General features: G+C 36.0%; 1 pseudogene; it reads left to right on the top strand.

The window, feature by feature from the left end:
- The first annotated feature begins 991 nt into the window (after window positions 1-991).
- On the top strand, window positions 992-21,819 carry LOC137004380 (zinc finger protein 585A-like; annotated as a pseudogene).
- Window positions 21,820-26,637: the final 4,818 nt, after the last annotated feature.

Here is a 26,637-nt window from a genome sequence, read left to right as displayed (position 1 = left end):
TGTGGTTGGAGAGTCAGTCAGGTATGTCTTTGCAGTCACTGACTCTCTGCATTAGAGTTATAATATGCTGTGTTAAGTAAAGTTTCGAGTTGGTATTAATGCCGTGAAACCGGAACAAGTTTATGTTTACTTTTTCTGCCAACAGTTCGATGTATTTTTGTAGTTTTGTTAACGCACGTCTTAGTTTTATGTTGCCGCCTGCGCGCCAAATTAGAGCGCGGGATTTTCCTTGTTAATACATTTTTCCCACATATAGTTTTCGTGGATTGAGCCTGAAATGTCTTTATAAATATGTGTACTTGTGTTGATGTTAAAATGTATGTTTATCTATGTGTATTTGATGAATTGCAGTTACTATTAGGGAGGATGATACTTAACGTGTTTTTTCCTCATATATCCTTTAGCTGAAAGACGGTGAATCTGAAGGTGTGTGTGTTGATTATCTGTCCAGTCAATAAACTGCAGATGTGTTCCCCAAGGACCCTGTGTCGGTCCTTAATTTGAGGTAAAATCTGTTACATTTTTTGACAACATTTAACATTTATGCATTGTTTCAATTAGTTTAATGATTACTGACTGTTTAGTTTAGTGTGTGTATGTGTGTTGTGTGTGTGTGTGTGTGTGTGTATATATATATATATATATATATATATATATATATATATATATATATATATACATATACATATACATATACATATATATACATATATACATATATATTAGTTGGATACCAGTCGGAGCAGTGAAAAATAAGCAAATGAATTAGGCATAGCCTTTATGATGTTATGCACTTAGATCATAATCTTGTACAACAGTTGTCATCCACATTTTGACTGTATTAACAAGAGAATGACAGAATTAACCTTTATCTCATCAAAGATCTGATACTTGATAGATACCTGATCTCACTTGTTTTCTGTTATTAAATTAGGATTCACTCGCGTTTCCTCCAAAGAGAACTGAGGTAACATGTTTTAATTACCTTTTTTCACTCTATGTAGTTTGAACTGGGCATTAGCTATTATAACGTTACCTAGCTTGTTTGGTATAGCTTGTACCGTAACTTGTTGGATAGTAAGTCACTGATATTTGGCTAATATTGTAGATCTACTGTTGTGGTTTTGCTCAATATGATGTGTGGGGGATCAGTGGGCTTGCTGTTGAATATCTAAGTAAGACACGTCCTCTGCCCCAGACGAAGCATAAAATAGCTACTATGTGGAGGATGCAAGATAATAATTGTTACATGACCATGTGGTAAACCTATAACTCGTATTTAAACAACTTTCGCTTTGTGTTACACATGTCCTTACAAATACAATTTTGGCTGTATTATTTGTGCCCCCTTCAAAAATTACTCTTGAGATGAGAAATTTTGTTGTCCTCCCAACTGTTAGATGAAAATTAAAGTCATGATTCTAAATTAAGTAGCATGTGTTTATTTCAGACTAGATGGAAGTGAAAGGGAAAAGACAAGAACTGAAGTGAATGATGCTGTAGTTTGTTTCAGCCTGTTTACACCAAAAAACAACAACAAAAAAATGGTTAATGTGCAAATGTAAAGATCTCGGACATCAACATAATGAATGATGTGAAAATAGGGAACTTTTTGCTCTTCAGATGCAGTGTTAAACATGATGGCCCCTGTACTTTTTAAATGCAGATTGAACAAAAACACAGTGATCACAGTTCACACCTGCAGTGAAGCTCCTCCCACTACAATTCACCAATAAATACTGGGAATATTCACATCATCCTACAAAGAGAAGGACAAACTCTAGGTGTAGCAGCTGAAATCTGTGTGACTGTTAAAGATGGAGTTTATTAAAGAGGAGATTGAAGACATGAGTAATCCAGAACCATCCAGAATAAAAGATGAAGAAACTGAGGAACAAATAGGTTGGTGTTCATTCTTGATTTTTCAATTTTGACTGCTTTGGAAGATGTGAAGTAATATGCAGTATATTGATGATAAATGATAGAGAATGCACCTAAATTATCATAGCCTTATATGGCAGTTGTCAAACACATATTACCTATATTAACAAGTGAATGACAGAACAAAACTTTGCCTCATGAAACATCTGATACCTGACCTGTGTTGCGAGAGAAGCGACACTTCCTCATGCATAATTCCGCAATTATAATCTTATGCATACTACAGCGCAGAGATTAGATTAAATTAGCTTTATGTCATGAATATATGTTGAGAATCGCTCGAAACGGTCTACGTCAGCGTGTTCGACCGTGCCCATACTTGGGCCGAAAGTACATGATTACGTCAGATTTTGTGACGTTGCTCCGACTCAGCTTTTCAAACCGGAAGACAAATTGCTCCGAAAAATGCAAAAATAACTATTTTTCACTTATGAATAACATTAATGAGTACATTTTCAATGAGTGTTTTCAATGATTTGCAGCCTATACACATCTGTTTACATCTCAAAGTGTTTTGGGGTTTCATGACACTTTAAAGATACATAAGAAGCAGCTAGCGATTCAATGCAATCAATCATTCACCCCTATAATGATGCAGTGCGATCATATTTCGATTTGATGCAATGGAAAAAAAATTGATGCCAGGCAATTCAGTATGTAGGGTTCTATGAAATACTTTTTTTTTTTTTTTTTATCAAATTCGGTATCTGTTTTAATTGCTCTGGACTCCATTTTAATGGTTTAATCAAAAACATGTCATTAATTGAATTGAGAAGCAACTTTAGTAATTTGTTTACAATAATAGTTTCTGTGTGTGTAAATGATACAACAAATGTTTCTCTCAAAGGGTAAAATGCTCATGACTCTCTGCTCATGATCACTGCAAGCACGGTTAAGGTTAAATATTCACAGACAGTAGTCCATATCACTTTTTGATTTTTTTTTTTTTTACCAATGCAAATACACTATATTGCCAAAAGTTTTGGGATGCCTGCCTTTACGTACACATGGAATTTACTGACATCCCATTCTTAATCTGTAGGGTTTAAGATGGGATTAACAGGCTCAGTGCCTGACCTCACAAATACACTTCTACGAAAATGGTAACAAATTGGACAAGAAGGCCTGGCTTGCAGTCTCCACTCTAATTCATCCCAAAGGTGTTCTATCGGGTTGAGGTCAGGACTCTGTACAGGCCAATCAAGTTCCTCCACACCAAATTCGCTCATCCTTGTCTTTATGGACCTTGCTTTGTGGACTGGTGCACAGTCGTGTTGTAACAGGAAGGGGCCATGCCCACACTGTTCCCACAAAGTTGGGAGCATGAAATTGTCCAAAATGTCTTGGTATGCTGAAGCATTAAGAGTTCCTTTCAATGGAACTAAGGGTTCAAGCCCAACCCCTGAAAAACAACCCCACACCATAATCACACTCCACCAAACCATTCTCCTGGCAACCACCAAACCAGACTCGTCTATCTGATTGCCAGACAAAAGTGTGATTGGTCAATCCAGAGAACATGTCTGCTCTAGAGTCCAGTGGCGGCGTGCTTTACACCACTGCATCTGACGCTTTGCATTGCACTTGGTGACGTAAATGCTGATTTATACTTCTGCTTTGAGTGTACGCCATAGCTACGGTGTAGGCTGTTTGTACCACGTGTAGCTTACGACGTAGCCTGATGCACACCTCTTCAAAAATGTAACAATGTGTCAATTCTATGCGGATTAGCCTTAAGGCTTGGATTCATCTGCTCGGCCATAGGAACCCATTCTATGAAGCTCTCTATGAACTAGGGGTGTCACTAGGGTTGACTCTTTCCGCACATAAACTCTTACGCTCTACAGTGCAACATCGATGCACAAAAACAATCAAATTAATTTACAGAATTTAATTAGAACAGAATATACCATTCTAATAAATAATAATAATAATAATAATAAATGAAATAGTCTTAATCAAGTCACAAGTGCAAAATGCCTAAAGTGCAGGGGAACATCAAAACACAAGCCACAAATAGTTAAATTACATAACCCAGAGTGATCAACAAATTAAAATTATTAAATTGTTAACATAAACCATCGCCAAGGGATGGTTGGATATATTCACACACATTAAAAATATTTATTAACAATTCTTTTTATTTTATTCAGATTTTATTAATAGCATTATCATAATAGGCTGTATATTAACTTATTAGGAGAAAACTGGTAGGTCTATGTAAAATGTGATATTACGCATCCCCATATCTCTTCTCATAACACCTCTGCAAAGATTTGACTGAGATAAGTAGTCGAATCTGGCTCCTCCTATCTAAGCTTCAAATTGTCGACTATTCAAGGTCACCCCTACTACGCACTGTTCTTGAGCTAATCTGAAGTCCACACAAAGTTTGGAGGTCTGTAGCTATTGACTTTGCAGAAAGTTGGCGACTTCTGCACACTGTGCACCTCAGCATGCGTTGACCCCGCTCTGTGATTTTATGTGGCCTACCACTTCGTGGCTGAGTTGCTGTTGTTCCCAATTACTTACACTTTATGATATTATTAACAGTTGACCATGGAATATTTAGTAGTGAGGAAATTTCACAAATGGACTTACTGCACAGGTAGCAACCTATCACGGTACCACGCTTGAATTCTCCTGAGAGTGACCCGTTCTTTCACAAATGTTTGAAGAAGCAGTCTGCGTGTCTAGGTGCTTGATTTTATACACCTGTGGCCATGAAATTAATAGGAAGACCTGAATTCAAAGATGTGGAGGGGTGTCCCAATACTTTTGGCAATATAGTGTATGTTAGAAACGATGCATCCTGATTCAAATAACAACTTGTATCCTATACACACTTTTTAAATCACATAGTTAACTATTATGCAGATGCACTGATGCGAATCAGTGAAATTTACCATCCCTACTTTCTGCAATTAAATCAGGGTTCACTTGAACTAATTCTAACTTGATGTGTATTTTAGACCAGGTGGAAGTGAAACAGCAAAGAGAAGAACTGAATGAAGTGGAGGAGGAACATCAGAACTTTAAAACAAATAGAACAAACACCAAAACACTGCACATCTGCCCTCAGTGTGGAAAGAGTTTCAAACGTAAAGAACAACTTGAAACACACACGAGAATTCACACTGGAGAGAAACCGTATACCTGCACTCAGTGTGGAAAGAGTTTCAGACAAAAAGGAAACCTTGACAGACACATGAGAATTCACTCTGGAGAGAAACCGTATACATGCACTCAGTGTGGAAAGAGTTTCAAATGTAAAGAACAACTTAAAACACACATGAGAATGCACACTGGAGAGAAACCGTATACATGCACTCAGTGTGGAAAGAGTTTCACACAAAAAACAACCCTTAAAACACACTTAAAAATTCACACTGGAGAGAAACCGTATACATGCACTCAGTGTGGAAAGAGTTTCAGAGAAAAAGGAGCCCTTGACAGACATGTGAAAATTCACTCTGGAGAGAAACCGTATACATGCCCTCAGTGTGGAAAGAGTTTTACTATAAAAGGATTCCTTAACACACACATGAAAATTCACACTGGAGAGAAACCGTATACCTGCACTCAGTGTGGAAAGAGTTTCACAGAAAAAGGAGTCCTTAACAAACACATGAAAATTCACACTGGAGAGAAACCGTATACATGCACTCAGTGTGGAGAGAGATTCACACAGAAAGGAAGCCTTAAAACACATATGAGAATTCACACTGGAGAGAAACCGCATACATGCACTCAGTGTGGAAAAAGTTTCACAGTAAAAGGACAACTTACAACACACATGAGAATTCACACTGGAGAGAAACCATTTTCATGCACTCAGTGTGGAAAGAGTTTCGCACGAAAAGGAGAACTTGCAACACACATAAGTATTCACACTGGAGAGAAACCGTATACATGCTCTCAGTGTGGGAAGAGATTTAGACAAAAAGGACAACTTACAACACACGTAAGAAATCACACTGGAGAGAAACCGCATACATGCACTCAGTGTGGAAAAGGTTTCACACAAAAAGGAGAACTTACAACACACATGAGAATTCACACTGGAGAGAAACCGCATACATGCACTCAGTGTGGAAAGAGTTTCGCATATTTCACTGGTCTCAGAGATCATCTGCTCCGTCACTCTGGAGAAAAGCCATTTAATTGTGATCGGTGTGGTAAAAGGTTTATTTCTTCAACACAACTAAAACAACACCTGACAGTTCATTCAGATGAGAGGCCTTATGTGTGTTCATTTTGTGGAAAGAGTTTTTCAAGGCTGGGTATATGTAAACAGCACCAGAAAACACATGATGAAGTGAAAGATTATATGTGCTTTGACTGTGGGAAGAGCTTTATTACAACATCTCACCTGAAACTGCACCAAAGAATTCATACTGGAGAAAAACCTTACAAGTGCTCATATTGTGACAAGAGTTTCACTGTGTCTGGAACTCTGAAAAAACATGAGCGACTTCATACTGGAGAGAAGCCATAATTACTTGGTGTGGAGAGAGTTTCACCCAATCAAATCATCTAGTGGCTCATATTAAGAAACATTGTTCTGTGATACAGTGAGCAAATGTTTTCTTCAGATTCAAAACTTCCAAGTAAATGTGTAGTTACTTATACTAGTGTGAGCTGTGAAATGGCACAAGATTTATATTTGATATCTTGGAGAACAAGAAAATTATTGAAATTCTTTGAATATTACTCAATGAAATACCACAATTAAAAGAGACTGGAAACAAATGTTATGTGTATATTATGTGAAACAATCCACTGAATTTGAGTTTTTAGATTTAATATGGAGTTTTTTTCCCCCAATTTTGTTTAGTTACATAAAACCTGTTTAATAAACAGATTTATTTAAAAGTGATGAAATGTAGAATAAACGTGTTAAGAATTCGTACAGCTGTAGAGCGAGGGACTTTTATTCTGTTGAGCGGAACCGATGAACAATTGATGACTAAATGGTTCGTTGTCTGGTTGACCAATCAGCAGAAAGAGGCGTTTCATTCCCGCCCAAATGTAGAGATTGAATATTCAAGCTGATTATTCTTTTCCAACCCCAGAATAAAAAAAAGAAAAAACATTTAATTTTTTTTTTTTTTTTTTTTAATGAAAAAAAAAAAAAAAAAGTGGTTTTAAAAATATTAAATGCCCCTTTCTGCTGGTTTGTCAGCTGAAGATCAAACCGTGCCATCATCAGTTCTTCCTCAGTTTTGCACAGAAGAATAATAGACTGCAGTTGTACAGATTCTTAACACGTATATTGCAACTACATTTCTTATCAAACAACCAGAGTATCTAAAGGCTCAACACAACTCATACTGGGGCACGTCCTAGACAGGGCTTTCTTCTTTGTAGACCAGTGGTTCTCAAAGTGCCAGGGGAGTCTGCAAAATAATTTGCTATAGCCTACTGTTGAGGAAATTTTAATTTTTCATATGATTTTTACCTGTATTCTTGTGAAATATAATGCTTATGGAATATGATAAGATGTTAGAAATAGAAAGAGCAAGATATGGTATGGGAACATGCAAGATGTATGTTAAAAACATGTTTGTACTAACAATGTGTGGAAAGTTACAGTCACAAAGAGATGTTCCAAATATGGTAAAAGGACAGAGGCTTAGGCCTTGGAGGTTAGAGATATAAAAGTGAGGGGAAGCTTTCGTTCTTGGTCTTATACTCTGCAGCTACTTTTGAGCCTGTATGACTGTCTGACCTTTCTTGCAAGAAATAAAACTTTCGAAAGACAATTAGATGTGTTTGTCTTTTATATCACAGCTATGCAGATGACACCCAGATTTACCTAGCCCTATCACCTAATGACTACAGCCCCATAGACTCCCTGTGCCAATGCATTGATAAAATTAAAAATTGTATGTGCCTAAACTTCCTTCAGTTAAAGAAAGACAAAACTGAAGTCATTGCGTTTGGAAACAAAGATGAAGTTTAGATGAAGTGAACACTCTAGGGGTCAAACAACTAAAAATCAAGTCAGGAATCTTGGTGTGATTTTGGAGTCAGACCTGAGTTTCAGTAGCCATGTAAAGACAGTAACTAAATCAGCATATTATCATCTCAAAAATATTGCAAGAATTAGATGCTTTGTCTCCAGTCAAGATTTAGAGAAACTTGTTGTTCATCACCAGTAGGGTGGATTATTGTAATGGGCTCCACACTGATCTTCCCAAAAAGATCATAAGACAGCTGCAGCTCGTACAGAACGCTGCTGCCAGGATTCTGAGCAGAACCAGAAAACATGAACACATCACTCCAGTCCTCAGGTCCTTGCACTGGCTTCCAGTTGCATTTAGAATTGATTTTAAAGTACTGCTACTTGTTTATAAATCACTCAATGGCCTAGGACCTCAATATATTGCAGATATGCTCATAGAATATAAACCTAACAGATCACTCAGATCATCAGGATCAAGACATTTAGAAATACCAAGGGTTCACTCAAAGCAAGGAGAGTCTGCTTTTAGCTGTTTCGCCAGCCGCAGCTGGAACCAGCTTCCAGAAGAGATCAGGTGTGCTCCAACAGTAGCCACATTCAAATCCAGACACAAAACATATATTTTTACCTATGCATTTGCTGATTGAGCACTGTGCTATGTCCGAACGGTGTATACTTTATTACAAAAAACTCCCTGAAATTTCCTAACTCTTCCATCTAGATAGCGAAATTATCTGTTTTTTCTTATATCTATTTCTTATGTGTTTCATTATTTTTATGTGTATGGTTCTTCTTTATGTAAAGCACTTTGAATTACCATTGTGTACGAAATGTGCTATACAAATAAAATTGCCTAAATAAAAATAAAATTTTACTATAAACAAATAATTTTTGGTTTAACTTTCTGGTTAGGGTTTGGACATGCTCAGAATAAGTGAGATGTGAGTCAAGAGAGACTCCCAGATACTTGTACGTGGATACAATACAAGAGCTTTTGATTGGATAAGGTGATGGGATTGGATATGGATAGCTGTTTCCTAGATGAGTAAAAGTACATACATTCTGTTTTCTTGATATTGGGGCGGTTTCCCAGACAGGGTTTAAATTAAGCCAGGATAGGCCTTAATCCAGAATAGTTAATCATGGTTTAAAAAATGGATTAAAAAACACAGATTAAGTTCAGATTAATAAAACCTGGACTATGGAGCCTTGAATTAAAATAAACCAGATTAATTTAAAACCAACTGTGCTAATCTAAATTAGCATGAGAGAGGTTGCCTGTAAAACATGGAATGAACCAAGAAAATCTTAAAATTGCATGGAACTGAGAAGCAAATCCAAGGAAAACAATGGCAGCAGCAGAAGACTGCAATAATAATAAAAAATTTGAGTAAACAAGAGACTGTTCTTTAAAAGCAAACAAAATACACCAGCTGCAGGAAAAAAAAAAAAAAAAAATGGAAATCTGTTTGTAATGAATTATTTTTAAACAGATGAATTCTATGATTATAAATGCTTTTGTTTTGTCCTTTACATAGCAACAAACTAAACATAAGTATTTACACATGATCAGTGTTGTCAGTTTAGAAATGACACTGGTTTGAGCCAAAGCACATAGCATAGTAGTTCTTTCGTGATTTATTTATTTATTTATTTATACAAAGCCAATTCTTATTAGCAGGTCCTCAACCCAAACACAAACTCAACACTTCACCACAACGGTAATCTCCAAAAAACACTAACATATCAAAAACTTTTACAAAATAGAACTTTAAGCTGTAAGAATTCTCTCCATATTCTCATCTTTCTAAAAAATGCATAAAATAACATTTACTCACCCAATACAGCCCGGTGCAAAGCATGATGGGAAGTGAAAGTCCTGTTTAATTGGGTTACTTTACAGAAACATGTTATTTCAAAATGAAAACATCATGTGAGTTCTAGTAACCATTTCAAGGCAATTTAACATGAAGCAATCACATCTGAACCAAAAACAATGGTGTTAAATCAAAATAAATTGTTTAAATAAACTGAACAGCATCTATATACAGTCCAGTCCAAAAGTTTGGAACCACTAAGATTTTTAATGTTTTAAAAAGAAGTTTCGTCTGCTCACCACGGCTACATTTATTTAATTAAAATACAGTATAAATACAGTAAAAACAGTAATATTGTGAAATATTATTACAATTTAAAATAACTGTTTTCTATTTGAATATATTTCACAAAGTAATTTATTCCTGTGATGCAAAGCTGAATTTTCAGCATCATTACTCCATTCTTCGGTGTCACATGATCCTTCAGAAATCATTCTAATATGCTGATCTGCTGCTCAAGAAACATTTAATGTGTACAATTGTACAAAATATTTGTGTACAATATTTTTTTTCAGGATTATTTGATGAATTGAAAGTTCAAAAGAACAGTGTTTATCTGAAATCTAATCTTTTGTAACATTATAAATGTCTTTACTGTCACTTTTGATTGATTTAATGCATCCTTGCTGAATAAAAGTATTAATTTCTTTAATTTCTTTAAAAAAAAATAAAAAAAAAATTCTTACCGACCCCAAACTTTTGAACGGTAGTGTATAATGTTACAGAAGCTTTGTATTTCAGATAAATGCTGTTCTTTTGAACTTTCTGTTCATCAACGAATCCTGAAAAAAAAAGTACACAACTGTTTTCAACATTGAAAATAATCATAAATGTTTACTGAGCAGCAAATCAGCATATTAGAATGATTTCTGAAGGATCATGTGACACTGAAGACTGGAGTAACGATGCTGAAAATTCAGCTTTGCATCACAGGGATAAATTACTTTTTCAAATATATTTAAATAGTACACAGTTATTTTAAATTGTAATAATATTTCACAATATTACTGTTTTTTACTGTATTTTTAATTAAATAAATGTAGCCTTGGTGAGCAGACGAAACTTCTTTTAAAAACATTAATAATCTTAGTGGTTCCAAACTTTTGGACTGTACTGTATATATATATATATGCATATTACATACTTACATACATACATACATACAGTGTATATCAATATCGATATGTATCCAAGTAATACATGTGTCTTCTTTGAAACACAACGTTAATCTGAAGATAAACCTGCCTCCTCTGCATGTGAAGATGCTGATTTATGTGTATTGGGACCCGACTGAAGTACGAGCCTTCTTTACATTAATAGTTTAGCATCCAAATGTTCCATCACAAATACGGAAACTTTGGACCAAATGAGAGATGCACGAGCCCAACATCGGTGCAGTTTCAGTTTCGATTCAAATAAATAAGCTTAGGCTTGGCTTAAAAGTAAACAGCTTTTCTGTTTGAATGACACCATTTTTAGGCTTATTTTTATTATACATGCTTATATTTTTTCATTCTTGTTTTTTTTTTGTGAATAACATTCATTTTAAGATTTGTCATGGAGGAAGAGGAAGTATACGCATAGCCTACATGTTAATAGTGTTTATAATGTTTATTAATGTTGCATTTGTGTAGACAAATTCATTTATGGCCTTAACTATGTATGCATATGCATATGCAAGAGAAATAGGCTAGGATAAAGGCACTTATTTTATAAATATGAATTTTGCATTTTCTCCTGACACTGTCCATTAGTCTACTTCTTAGTTTTGTTTAGCTGGTCATCTCTCAAAATCTGTGTGAGAAAGCTGCAGGACGAACTGAACAGAGCGGAGAGAAAGCTCAATGACTTTGCTTTGAAATTTGTCAGAAAAAATTACACATACAATTTTGTTTGACATCAATTAATACTCAATATTAATCAAATAAATGCAGCAAAAACAAAGTTATGATTGCTGCGTATTTCCTGTACACTGGTATACTGGTTCCTGTTTGCTTAGAGTCAGAAATTTGATTTTACAGAGTCAATAATTATTTGCATCTTTTCTTACTTGATAATTACTTTGCAAAATCTGCAAAGACATATTCATGTGATTTACTTAATTACTAATGTTTATATGTTGTTTGTTTCCTGATTGTACAAGATTCATTTGCTGTAGTTACAAAAAAAGCTGTAAAATTTTAAACATACTGAAAAATAGATTTGGCTGTTTTCTTGATTTGCAGATGTTTTAAAATGCCATTAAAATTGCTACAGTAAGTTGCAAGTGTGTACAAATATAAAGGATTTGTAGTGTTGAGAGGTTTTTGGGTAACTGTTCCAGCAAACTTTTATTTGTTTTATTATTGATTCTGAAACAATGAATTAAACAATTAAATATGTGCTAAACAATTAATTGTTTATATTCCTTTACTTTATGCGTATATCATCTTTATTTTGTTCTGTAAGACAGAGGAAAAATATGTATTTTTGTTTATAAATAATATTTTGAGTTCGCATTGTGAGTGACGTCATCTGTAATGGACCGGTCGCGCGCCTGCGGTTCAAATTCAAAACAATCTGTGGAGAGAGTTAGTCAGGTAAGTTTCTGCGTTAATGAGGGAAATATGCTGAATTAACTTAACTTTCGATTTGGTATTAATTATGGAAATGCCATAAAACCGGAACAAGTTTATGTATGCCCCTTTTCTACCAACAGTTCGCTGTATTTTTGTTGTTTTATTAACGCTTTTATTAACGTCTTTGTTTTATGTTGTCGCCTGCGCACCAAATTAGAGCGCGGGTTTTTCCGTTAATGAGTTTCTCCAAATATAATTTTGGTGGATTGAGTCTGTGGAAATGTCGTTTAGTGTAGTAAATGTGTATAGCTTTCATTTTTATGTTAAAATGTATGTTTATAGCCATATATGTGACCTGTGTGTTTGATGAATTGCAGTTATTAGGGATGACGATACTTAACGTGTCTTTTCTCATACATCCTTCAGCTGAAAGAAAGTGAATCTGAAGGTGTGTGTTGATTTTCTGTCCACTGTCAATAAACTGCAGAAGTGGTCCCCGAAGAGCCTGTTGTTGGTCGTTCATTTGAGGTGAAGGTAAAATCTGTTACATTTTTTGACAACATTCACTGGTGTGTAATTTGATTTGTAAAAATGAAAGTTCAATTTCAGCAGTGGCGCTTCAATGTGATGACAAAAAAGACAGCATAATGCAAAATAATGTCACAAAAACATGTCGTTCAATAAACTGCATGATGGTTGCACACGCGCATAGTGCGCCCAGTGTTGTCAGCTTCATTAACAAATCATTCTAATGAACCGGTTCTTTGTGAGTCAAAAACACACAGCACAGCCAAGTTCACCTACTAATTGTTTTCCCATTTGTAAATGAATTGGAAAATTACTGCTTCTTGGCTAGTTCAGAAGTCCTCTGAGAAATGTGATCCCATCCGAATATGCCTGAGATTCATTTTGTGTTTTTTTTTTTTTTTTTTTTTTTTTTTTTGGTGAGCCGATTCTCCAACCACCCATTCCACTTTCATCATGGATAAAACCATCTGACGGAAAAATAACATGAAATCAATAAGGAGATCCCAAACACAGAAACTAATAGCAGAGTTAGTGCATTTTATTTTTTCTTGATTGCTAACACATTATAAGTGATTCAGTTGGCTCAGTTTCCCAAAACCATCAGTTCTCAAAACAAAGACACATCTGTTAAAACGTTTAACAACGACAATGTTAGGAAGAAAACTTAAGACACACCAGTCGTAATCTTAGAGAAAAGTTTAAAAAGACAAATTTATAATGGCTTGTCGGATGAGACGTTGAACTGAAAAAATCCTGTGCACTTCTTGTAAATACCGTAACTTTAATACTGTAACTTGTTGGATAGTAAGTCACTGATATTTGGCTAATATTGTAGATCATCACCATATTGAATTAATTTAAAACAGGGAACCTTTGGCTTTTTCAGAAGCTGTGTTAAACATAATGGCCCTTTACTTCTTTAATGCAGATTGAGCAAAAACACAGTGATCACAGTTCACACCTGCAGTGAAGCTCCTCCTACAACAATGTGCCATTAAATACTGGGAATATTCACATCATCCTACAAGAGAAGGACAAAAACCAGGTGTAGCAGCTGAAATCTGTGTGACTGTTAAAGATGGAGTTTATTAAAGAGGAGATTGAAGACATGAGTGTTCCAGAACCATCCGGAATAAAACATGAAGAAACTGAGGAACAAATAGGTTGGTGTCCATCCTTGATTCTTCATTGTTGACTGCTTTGGTAGATGTGAATTAATAATCAGTATATGGATGATAAATGACTGAGAAATCCATCTAAATGTCATAACCTTGTATACAGGTAAATGTAAAATGCGTTAGCAGCAATACATAAAAGCAGAAAAATACTCACAATTCACACAAATACACATATATATCAGTTGTAAAACGCATTTCACCTATATTAACAAGAGAATGATGACAGAACAAAATTTTGCCTCATGAATAAAACTTTTGTAGATGTCATCCTAAAAGTGTGCATGTGCATAAAAGCCAGATTCTGTATGCACAAACGTTTTCAGATTTATAATACCATGCTTACCTCAGAACCTGCGCAAAATTCCCTTTATAAAACCTAGTCAGCTGAAGATTGTGCGTACAAGAATCTCCACCCCGTCTCCTCCCTGAAATAACCATTTATGGAGCTTATAAAGCCTAGTTTTACTATGCATTAAGTCATCTGCATATTATTTCCACACATATTTTCATCCATGTTTAACTACAAGATAAAAGAAAATTATAACAATAAATGATAAAAATCATTCACTGTCCTTGTCTTGTTTTAGAAAATAAATAAATCAAAATTGTTTAATACTGTTCAGAGAATGTTTTCAATGGAAAGTTACTCTCATTCTTTTCCACTGGCCAAATAGTATTTTTATTTGTTTTAAACATATCAAAATTATGCAATTTTTACCCTAAGGTAAAAATATTTAAGAATGTTTATGCATTTTTAATGGAAATGGATAGGCCACACTCTTTAATTGTAAATAATTGTCTGACTCAGTGTATCACTGACAAAACATTTTAAAAATAAAACATAGGGCCATTCATTCATTCATTCATTCATATCTTAGGCTACGTCCACACGAAGCCGGAGCTTACCCAAACCGATCTTTTTTTTTCCTCGTCTCAAAAAATATCTGCGTCCACACGAAACCACTGAAACGACTCAAAACGGTGTAGTATACATGCCAGACCATTATGTGGCGCTGTAATTCTGCCGCAGAAATGCACTTAAAGCAGCGAAGAAGACTTGGAGCATGCGCATAAACCTTGCGCGCTGAATACAAACTTTAGCAAAGCTTAGAAATAACACTTTATTTTGGTTCAGTAGCTTCTGTAGCACGAACACAAGCATGTAGAGTCGGCTATTTCTGTTGTTGGTGGTGTTTTGTGGTGTTAGCGCGTCTGACTAGGGTTGACACGTGGGGTGATGACGTCATTGTTTCAGAAAATATACGGATTGCCCCGTCCACACGACAACGCCAAGCCGGCGTTTTCAAATTTTTCCACTCTGGCACCCGGTTTCAAAAAATACCGGTTTCACCTTTCGAAAACGCCGGATCCGTGTGGACGAAACGCATATCCGATAAAAAATTTGTGCGGTTTCACTGAAACGCGTCTCCGTGTGGACGGGGCCTTACTGTGTCTTTCAAATACAATGGCATTTTTCAAAATATTGGGGAGACCATGTAATTTGTGTTAAACTCCATTAAGGAGAGTGACATTTAATCTAAATGTGAAAACTGCAATTTTTGAATTGAGTTTAAAATCATTCTATTTACTTTATTACGCTCATTCCAGTAAAACAGTGCATACGCATGGTCTAGAGCTCCTGAATGGTACGCCAAGTTTATTTTTTATAAATCCTGATATGTGCGTGGAAAATTGAGTGCACATTTCAGTGCCTTTTCTGTGCAAACGTAACGTTTAGCCAACGATACATTAAAGATACATATGAAGCAGTTACTGATTCGATGCGATACAATGCACCCCTATTATTATTAACATTACTGTAATATGAAGTAGAGCAGGACAGAGTGTTGTGGGAGCTGAATGAGGCCACTGGAGTGATTGATCAACACACAGCTCAGAACGGCCAGAGCGGCAGAACTTTTATTATGGCACAGTCGTCGGCGCTGCTTCTCCTTTTCCGGTCATGAGAATGAGGTAACACAGCTCTGTTTATCATATTAGATACATTTGAGAGTGTTGAAAATGATGTTATAACGTTACTCTGTGCGTTCGCTCGGTGGCTGCTGTGAGACACTGTTACACACTGCAGTAAGATAGATCCATTTTACAATATCTTATTAAATGCTGGATGATTGTGTTGATAAATGACATGCAATTAATTTTAAAACTTATTGTATGAATGAGAAAAAAAGACTAGACACGTTGAGCTATATAAAAACAATTAGTTTTCTGTTTATAAATGTATCAAAACAGTTGTTCCCTTTATTAAAACATGTAATATATTAAAGCTTCTTTGGTGTTTTCATGGTTTCTACAAAATAAACCGGAACCTGAGGGTAACGCGGGTATGACGCCATTGACAGGCGACTTCTCACACGTCCCGGAGCCTTGGTTAAAATTGCAATTTTCTCACGATTTACAAATAGTTGGAAACATTTGGGATGTTGTAAGTTCTCAAGTGAACAAAATATATAACACTGGCTTAGTGGTTTTTGGATATTTTACTGCAAAAATATTACATATTGCACCTTTACATTTTTTCTGGTAATCAAATGAAGGGAAAAAAACGTTAATTTATTTTTAATTCAATTAAATTTAAATAAACCCCTTTAATTTTTTGGCAAGTAAAGTGGTGCACTACAGGGTTTACTGTTAAAATTAAAACATGGATGAAAAAAACTGATTCCTTCAAAAATAAAATCTTGATGATATTATTATTATTATTAGTAGTAGTAGTAGTAGTATCACATTAAGACATACATAATATGGTACAGTAGTAATACAAAATTAGTATATAGTACTACAATATTAATATGGCTATATTTCTGTTAAACAACTTTTATTTTGATGGGTAGTGGTGAAGATCTCAAAGTTTCTGTGTGTAAATGATATGACAATAGTTTTTTCTCAAATTTAAAGGTGAAATGCCCAGGGCCCTCATTTATCAACAGTGCGTAGAAAAGGTTCTATATTTTGCCCTATGAATGAAATTTAGAATGTGCCTAAGTACAAGAAAATCTGTATTTATCAAACGTGTGCACGCAGTTCTTACGCACATGAGTAAGCAATCATTGTTGATAAATCCCACATGTGCGTAAGTACCATGCTCGTTCATGTTCATGGTCATTAGCATTCAGAAACGCCTCCAATGAACCATATATGGTGACAACACTTCCTTTTAAAAATCACGTGATTGTATTTTTTCCTGATGACAAATAATGACAAAGAGAGCACTCTCTGTGGAGCGCATTGTTTGCCAAGTCTTCCAATAACGCTAGATAAGCCATTGCACTGAGACAAACATTTTTCACAGCTGTCTTTTATAGGGTTTGACACCAATTATGCATTGTGTTTAAAACTAGACAAATTATAAACTGAGTGTTTTATAATTAAAGGAAACACAGGGCATATGTGGATTGCTTAATGCATACTGTGATACTCTTAAATTCTTTTTATGTGTAGTGTCGCTATTCTACCACTAGATTCTCTGCGTAAGCATGCTCAGAGGTATGCTTATATTTAGACACATTTCTACGTATAAGTACAAGTTGGTGAATCCCACACTTTGCGTGAAACTGTTCTTACACACTCATTACGCACAAATCTGTCCGTACGCACCGTTGATAAATGAGGGCCCTGGAGACTCAGAGCATCTCTGGAGATGAAGTTTGTGTTCAGGGGCCTGATGTATAAACGTTGCGTACGCACAAAATGGGCATAGAAATATGTGTACGCATTTTTCCACGCACATATCGGGATTTATAAAAAATAAACTTGGCGTAAATAAGTGCGCACCGTAAGGATGCTCTTGACCGTGCGTACAAACTCTTTTAGAAGAGTATGTATTTTGGCGACACCAACTGGCCCAAATAGCAATAACTATTTAAAATGAAAAACTTCTAAATTATCCTATTACATCACCCAATAAATCAAATTGCATCAACCTGAATTATCATTATCAGCATTCTTAACCAGGTGCAAATACTTTGAATTTACCATTTTTTTTTTTTAATGAATGGGCTATAAAAAGGTATGTGCGTATATAACATATCATCATAATGGATGCTCCCACTCAGGGGAGACAAAAGTGATATGAATTGAGATAGTAGATGTGCTACTTTCGATCACTTTTCCAGTGACACGCTGTTTTAATGGCAGCGAGGAGCGCTGGAAGCACAATAATTCCTCTTTAAACTAAACTGCAGATGTTATGACAAAATATGTTTTCGAGAATGATGATCAGTGATGCACACTTAACTTAGATATTATGGAAGACACTGCTGGATTCGGTGGTCGAACGGTCCGTTGTCCAGTTTGAATAGGTCCAATAATATCTTACTGTACAACCACAGCTGCAGGAGGTGTTCGTGTGAAGGATCTTCAAATAATTACCATTTGAAGGATATAATTTGAGTAAAACGGTAAGATTTGCATGTTTTCTTTTAAAAATACTTTGTCAGTGACGCGCCATTTCAGACAATTGTATTTACACTGCAGTAAATAAGTGCCTATAAATAATAGCCTATAAACTTCCTAAAAGTTATGTTCACCTTATCAGCAAAACTGCATAAATTTGCATAAATACTATCTGGCCAGTGGAAATGAATGAATCATCTCTATTCTAAAACCTTTTTCTGAAGTATTTTATACAATTTTGTTTTATGGATATTTTGATATATTTATTCTAAAACAAAGAGGATATTGGATTATCTTTATCAACATAATGTGTGGCACAAATTGCATTTATAGTCCATATCTAATATTTTCCAATGTCTTGTACCTTTGACGGTGTCAACCGTGGATGTCACGTGGATGGGAACGTGTATGGAAATTATATGCAGATGAGGTTATGCATAGTAAAACTAGGCGTCGTAAGCTCCATATATGGTGATGTCGGGGAGGAGACGGGGTGGAGATGCACGTACACACAATCTTCCGCTGACTGGGATTTACAAAGGGATTTGTGCGCAGGATCTGGCGTACGCATGGTTTTATAAATCAGATTTTTTTGTGCGTACGCAGAATCTAGCTTTTGCGCGTACATACACTTTTAGGATGAAATCTACGCAAAGTTTTATAAATGAGGCCCCTAGTCATTATATAGTCAAAAAACACTGCGAGCACCATGTGCTTCTAAACTTATTTGTGCGTCTGCCATCGATTCATACACAGAACATGCAAGATTCATATTCAAATAGTCTTCTTGCAGTTTAATATTCACACACTAGTCCATATCAGGATTTGATTTTGATTTAATAAGTAGTTTTTACTGATGCAAATATGTTGGAAACGATGCATCAATACAAATGCCAACTTGTGTCTGATGCTTTAAATCAGTGCATCCCATCCTTAACTTTTATGCCAATGCACTGATGCTAATTTGTGAATCTTACCAGCCCTACTTTCTGCTATTAAATCAGGGTTTACTTGAACTGATTCTAACTTGATGTGTATTTTAGACCAGGTGGAAGTGAAACAGCAAAGACAAGAACTGAATGAAGTGGAGGAGGAAAATCATAACTTCAAAATTCAAGGAACAAATGGCAAAAAGCTGCACACCTGCACTCAGTGTGGAGAGAGATTCACACAGAAAGGAAGCCTTAAAACACACATGAGAATTCACACTGGAGAAAAACCGTATACCTGCACTCAGTGTGGAAAGAGTTTCACACAAAAAGGACAACTTAAAACACACATGAGAATTCACACTGGAGAAAAACCGTATACCTGCACTCAGTGTGGAAAGAGTTTCAGAGAAAAAGGAGCCCTTGACAAACACACGAGGATTCATGCTGGAGAGAAACCATATACATGCACTCAGTGTGGGAGGAGTTTCACAGTAAAAGGACACCTTGACAATCACATGAGAATTCACACTGGAGAGAAGCCATATGTATGCTCTCAGTGCGGAAAGAGTTTCACAGTAAAAGGAGAACTTAATACACACATGAGAATTCACACTGGAGAAAAACCGTATACCTGCACTCAGTGTGGAAAGAGTTTCACACAAAAAGGGCAACTTAAAGCACACATGAGAATTCACACTGGAGAGAAACCGTATACTTGCACTCAGTGTGGAAAGACTTTCACACGGAAAGGAAGCCTTAAAACACACATGATAATTCACTTTGGAGAGAAATTTTATACATGCACTCAGTGTGGAAAGATTTTCACACAGAAAGGAAGCCTTAAAACACACATGAAAATTCACATTGGAGAGAAACTTTATACATGCACTCAGTGTGGAAAGAGTTTCAAAAAAAGGGGGTACCTTAATACACACATGACAATTCACACTGGAGAAAAACCGTATATATGCACTCAGTGTGGAAAATGTTTCACAGTAAAAGGAGACCTTAAAACACATATGAGAATTCACACTGGAGAAAAACCGTATACATGCACTCAGTGTGGAAAATGTTTCACACAAACAGGACAACTTAAAACACACATGAGAATTCACACTGGAGAGAAACCGTATACATGCACTCAGTGTGGAAAGAGTTTCAGAGAAAAAGGAGCCCTTGACAAACACATGAGAATCCATGCTGGAGACAAACCGTATACATGCACCCAGTGTGGGAAGAGTTTCACAGTAAAAGGACACCTTGACAGTCACATGAGAATTCACACTGGAGAGAAACCATATGTATGCTCTCAGTGTGGAAAGAGTTTCGCAGTAAAAGGAGACCTTAATACACACATGAGAATTCACACTGGAGTAAAACCATATACATGCACTCAGTGTGGAAAGAGTTTCACACAAAAAGGACAACTTAAAACACACATGAGAATTCACACTGGAGAGAAACCATATACTTGCACTCAGTGTGGAAAGAGTTTCACACGGAAAGGAAGCCTTAAAACACATGAGAATTCACACTGGAGAAAAACCGTATACATGCAAGTAGTGTGACAACAGTTTCACACAAAACGGACAACTTAAAACGCATTTAAGAATTCACACTGGAGAGAAACTGTATACATGCACTCAGTGTGGGAAGAGTTTCACATGTTTTACTGGTCACAATTAAGATGTGCTCTGTCACTCCGGAGAAAAGCCATTTAACTGTCATCGGTTTGGTAAAAAATGTATTTCTTCATCACAACTAAAACACCTGAAAGTTCATTCAGGGGAGAGGCCTTATGTGTGTTCTCTCCGTGGAAAGAGTTTTCAAGGTTGGAACATTGTAAACTGCACCAGAAAACACATAATGAAGTGAGAGATCATTTGTGCTTTGACTGTGGGAAGAGCTTTACTACAGCTGAGTTTTGAAACGGCACCAAAGAATTCATACTGGAGAAAGACCTTACAAGTGCTCATATTGTGACAAGAGTTTCACTCAGTCTCCACCTGAAAACACGAGCGACTTCATACTGGAGAAAAGCCGTACCGCTGTACTCAGTGTGAGAAGAGTTTCACCCAATCAAATCATCTAGTGGTTCATATTAAAAAGCACTGTTCTGTGTCACAGTGAGCAAATGTTTTCTTCAAATCCAAAATGTTCAAGTAAATCATGTGAGATTCACATAAAGTATATGTATGTTAATGAATAAACTAGTGTTGCTGTGAAATGCCACAAGATTTGTGCTTAATATGTTGGAGAACAAGAAAATTATTGAAATATTCTTTGATTGAGTGAGCAAAAGTTATATACAGATCCAGTACATTAAATAAACTGAGATTCAGATAAAGCAAATGTATAGTGAAATAAACTTTACATTTGTTTTGTGGAAGTTGTTTTTTAGTTGTAACCTTCTAACTTGTCATTAAGCTGTCAGTTTCATTTCAATAAATACATTAAAGATTTTTTTGTAATGTATTTTATTTTATAAATTCACAAATTTCTCAAGTTTAGTTTAGGTTTGTGAAAGAATATTGTTGACTTAACAAATTGCTATCCATAGGCTGTCGGATTTTGTGGTGTCTTGAGAAGCATATTCTCCAGCCATTGTCGTAGTAAATCTGGCAGACAAAAGTTTTAAACAATGCCAAGATGGTCCAACAACATGTGTTTTGTTTATCTTCTGCATGTGTGCACATCTACACAGAAGCACATCTGTCTCGATCTTAAGCACAGCAAGCCATTTTATTTGATAATTGTATTAAGTAATCCCCAAAAAAGCACAAACACAGCAGAGATGCCAAATTCAGCGGCTGGAATTAGCTGAGGTAAAGTGACGGCTCACAGAAAGCAGCGGCAAGCACCTGTCACTCAAGTAGCCACGCCCTTAATTATGCAGAACTTTAAGGCTTAATATAATTTTAACAGATGAGTTAAAAAAAAATGCACCACCCTCAGAGTTCTCATGAAGAGCAAAATTTGCTGTATAGACCAAAACAACAATTTGTACCAGCCTGTAAATATGTTTGCATTTTTTTGCTGTAAAATTAGGCATTTTAACATGGGACTCAATGAAATTCTGCTCTGGTGCCTGTCCCTAGCGGTCATTTGATGAATTGCAGTTTAAGATCGGATGCGAAAAAATTGGATCTTGTTCTGATTTTTGTGTTTACACATGTGCGACAAATTCCGATTTGTGTCAGATGTTAGCAAAAAATATAATTTTTTTGTGCCAGTGTAAATGTAGACACAGTTGCAATATCACTGTCACACAACTGCCCCAGCTTTATTATGGCAGCAAATTCCTCTACAATATCTGCAGTTGTTTGAAAGCACGTGTCCAAATCACAGATACTGTGGTATACGGCAGTGAAAAAAAAAACAGTGTTGCGAAACACTTTGTCACTACTGACATTCTGACCTTCTTCAGGGCAAGGGGTCTCATCAGATAATCTCTTTCAATCAAGAATTCCTCTGAGAAAAGAGTATCCCAACTATCCCTAATATTTTGCATCTCATTTTTAAGATCCCTTACATTAGCTGCCTCAGCCTCAAGGGATAATGTCCCTGACTGGAGAATTTTATACTGGAGAATTGTACACCAATGCACTGCAATACTTTTACCCAAATGGTCAAAAGCAAATGAGGTACTTTCCGAGTTAAAAAGCTTCCATACTGGCCTCATGTGGACTGGCACCCACAAAGCTGTACATGCGATTGATGTAGCCTAAAAAAATGTAGAAACTTCAGGGCTTGACCCTGCAGCATGCACAACCACAAGATTCAATGTATGGGAGGCACAATGTGAAAATGTAGCAAGATTATTTTTTTGTAATATTTGGGCCTGGATTCCCTTGATATTCCCTGACATATTTGCCCCAATTATCATACCCTTGCCCCCTGCAATCACTGATGTCTATCCCTCGATCCATAAGCACACTCTCTTTCATCCCTATTTCACTTCTTTCCTGAAATCCTTGAATTCAAGGAATCTTTCAGTAATCTCCCATTCATCCAAATTTTATTACAATGCACATAATCGCATGAGCACAACATTCTGCTGTGTGGGAAATTTCAGGCATAGTTTCACAAATGATTCCATAATATACGGCATCCTCCCTTTCCTTCAAGATTCTTTTCTGTACTCTTTTGCCACAATTCAATGAACTCATTTTGGATGTCTAGGCTCAAATAATGAGTTAACCTGCTTTCTTTTTTGAATGCTTTGACTTTCTCTAAGTGGTCTTTTAACAGTGGATCATAAAAGGACAAAAGCTCTAGAGTGCCTAAGAAATTTCCATTATTGATCTCACCCAAGTGTTTAGTTTTACCTCTGAAAGGTATTTCCTTGATGCTAAGTGCAGAGTTACAGCAAGGAGCCTCTGCAAGAGAGCTTTATTTCTCTCTATTTCAGACTAACTCTTTCTGCATTTGAATGTCGATGACACTTGCAGCTTTTGAGATATGAAAGCAATCCAACCCAACGAACCAAACATAATTCATAATGGGAAATGTGTTATATAAAAGCAGTAGTGTCCGATTCTGTGAGTAAGCACATTATTTACAATAGATTAAAACCAAGGAGTGCCTCTTCATCGTAAATGTTGTGTAATTGCACTTCTCTGTGTGAGAATGCTGTCCTGACAAAGCCTTGATTCTCATTATAACATTCCTATATGGTCTCGACACACTGACACAGCCTACTAGACAGTGCTGGGAGATCCAGAGAGAGCCACGTTTGAATCTGGCGCAGCATTTATATGAATGTAGTATAGAATTTAAGAGTGGGAATGATGATTTGCGTGTGTCTCAACAGTTACATATAAAGCCAAAATAAGCTCGTGGAGCAAACTTGTCGATCATTATTTTGATGGATGACGCTGAGAAAACTCTGAACAATAAGAGAACAGTTGTACTCGCATGTGACTTGCATAACTGCATTTTGGTACGCTTTGAAATGCTGACTTGTGAATGCGAACCGAACCAAGAAGAAAATGCAACATTGTAGCAAATTTAGTCCCTGTTTCGGAACAACACAAATGATCCATAGGTATGAAAACATCCTAACTATAGTAGTCTACTGTAGTTATCCACTAGATAGAATACACGGTGGAAGTTAGCCGACAGGAGAATGTTGGCAAGTGGCTACAAATTCAAGATCTATATATCTGGACAAAAAATTTGATTCTTTTCATTTTCAGTGGTGAAAAATGTAACCTACTGAATATTGAATTGACTGTCAGGTTATTGGTCCACTCAACTAGTGCTAACATTATAGCAAAAGAAGCTCAGCGATTCCGTGGCACCGGCACGAATAAACATACATATACCTTTCTTTTCAAAGAACTGGGTGAGTAATTGACTATATCCACGGACCTTTCTTTTGAACTTCCACAGTAATATAAGCAAAGCTGAAAATGTCTTCCAGTGAAATGTGTCTTGCTGGTGTGTTGAGCATCAATAGTATAATACTTAGTTTATAATCAAAATAGTCAGGCATCGTATTAATTTAGTTATTCAAACGTAAGATGACATAAAAAATAAATAAATAAAGACGTACCTCAGTCTTTGGCTAAATTAAATTTGACCATCAGTTTTCACACTTTCTTGTTAAAAAAAGCATCAAAAATTAAATATTTATTGTGCACTTTAGTTAGATTCATTGAATAAAATGTGAGTTTTCACAAGTGTGCCAAAATCATTGAGCTTGCACTGCACTGACTGACAGCTGCTGTGATGCAGAGCAATGGTGGGTTTCTGTCGATGTACAAGTGTGTACAACATGATTTTGCTGTTCTTGTTGCATTTACACAGCTTTAACCAGCAAATGTCCTCAGCATGCTATGTTTGGCGTGAATAGCTAGTGTAATCAATCTAATCTAACAGTGAATTTAGCTGACAAAGTCAATATAGTGGAATAAAAACAACACCTAGTCTTTTTCACTGCAACTGCAAAGGAAGCAAGACAATGTTGCCAAAACTAGCGCTGCAAAGCCCCTTAGGGCAGGGATGGACAACTCTGGTCCTGGAGGGCCAGTATCCAGCAGAGTTTAGCTCCAACCCTAATCAAACACACCTGAACCAGCTAATCAAGGTCTTTAGGATTAGTAGAAAGTTATAGGCAAGTGAGTTTTTATCAGGGATGGAGATAAACTCTGCAGGACACTGGCCCTCCAGGACCGGAGTTGTCCATCCCTGCCTTAGGGCGTTCACTACGTATAACAATGGTTTACATTGTTGAATAAAGTTATTTCCATTTTGTTTTTGTGCACAAAATGTATTCTTGTCGCTTCATAACATTAGGGTTGAACCACTGTAGCCACGTTGACTGTTTTAACAACAAAATGTGCAGTGCTGCCTACCCTCAGATTTCATCAAATATATCTTAATTTGTTTTCTGAAGATGAAAGGTCTTACTCTTACAGGTGTGGAATGACATGAGGGTGAGTAATTAATAACAGAAATTTCATTTTGGGGTGAACTATCCTTTTAATGTTCTAAAAGATACAGGGTTACAATGCAAAAAAAAAAAAAAAAAAAAAAAATGCTTTTCTTAGATTTTTTGTCTTGTTTACAGTCCAAATATCTAAATATTATAATTAAATCAAAATGTTTGCTTAAAACAAGCAAAATAATCTGCCAATGGGATAAGCAAAATCTTGTTTTCAGTTTGAAATAAATAATAAATAATACAGTTTATTTTTCTGAAAACAAGACAATAATTTTTACTTGTCTAGAAAATGCTTCTTGATTCAAGAATTTTTAGATATTTAGACTGGAAACAAGAAAAAGAATCGAAGTAAGAAAAGCATTTTTGCAGCGTAGAGCACAGAATATAGTGGGGTTTTATTTAATTTGAAGTACAAGCACCTGAACAAGTTGGTTGCGAGTCTTGCGACCCGCCATAAAACCGGAGAGAGAACGGGGCTGTGTCCGAAATTTGAAGGGACAGCCATTTGTTGTAGTCAACGATGTTGAGTGCACTCTTTCAATCCTACAATGCACTGCAATAACGATATTATTATTCGAAAATAATGAAATATTCATTACTACTGGAGCTGCCAGTTTGCTACATTTCAAATGATTAAACAAGTGGACTATATTAGTAATGTAGGGTATAGTGAATGAGGGTATAGGAGTTATATTTCGAACACGGAAAGAGAGTTCTGTGAGTGACGTCATTTGTAATGGACCGGTCGCGCGCCTGTTATCTAGCCCTAGCTGCGTCTCAATCAGCTCCCT

This window comes from Chanodichthys erythropterus, chromosome 17, assembly GCF_024489055.1.
Source record: "Chanodichthys erythropterus isolate Z2021 chromosome 17, ASM2448905v1, whole genome shotgun sequence".
In the NCBI taxonomy this organism is placed as follows: domain Eukaryota; kingdom Metazoa; phylum Chordata; class Actinopteri; order Cypriniformes; family Xenocyprididae; genus Chanodichthys; species Chanodichthys erythropterus.
This window is presented reverse-complemented; position numbering and strand designations above follow the sequence as displayed.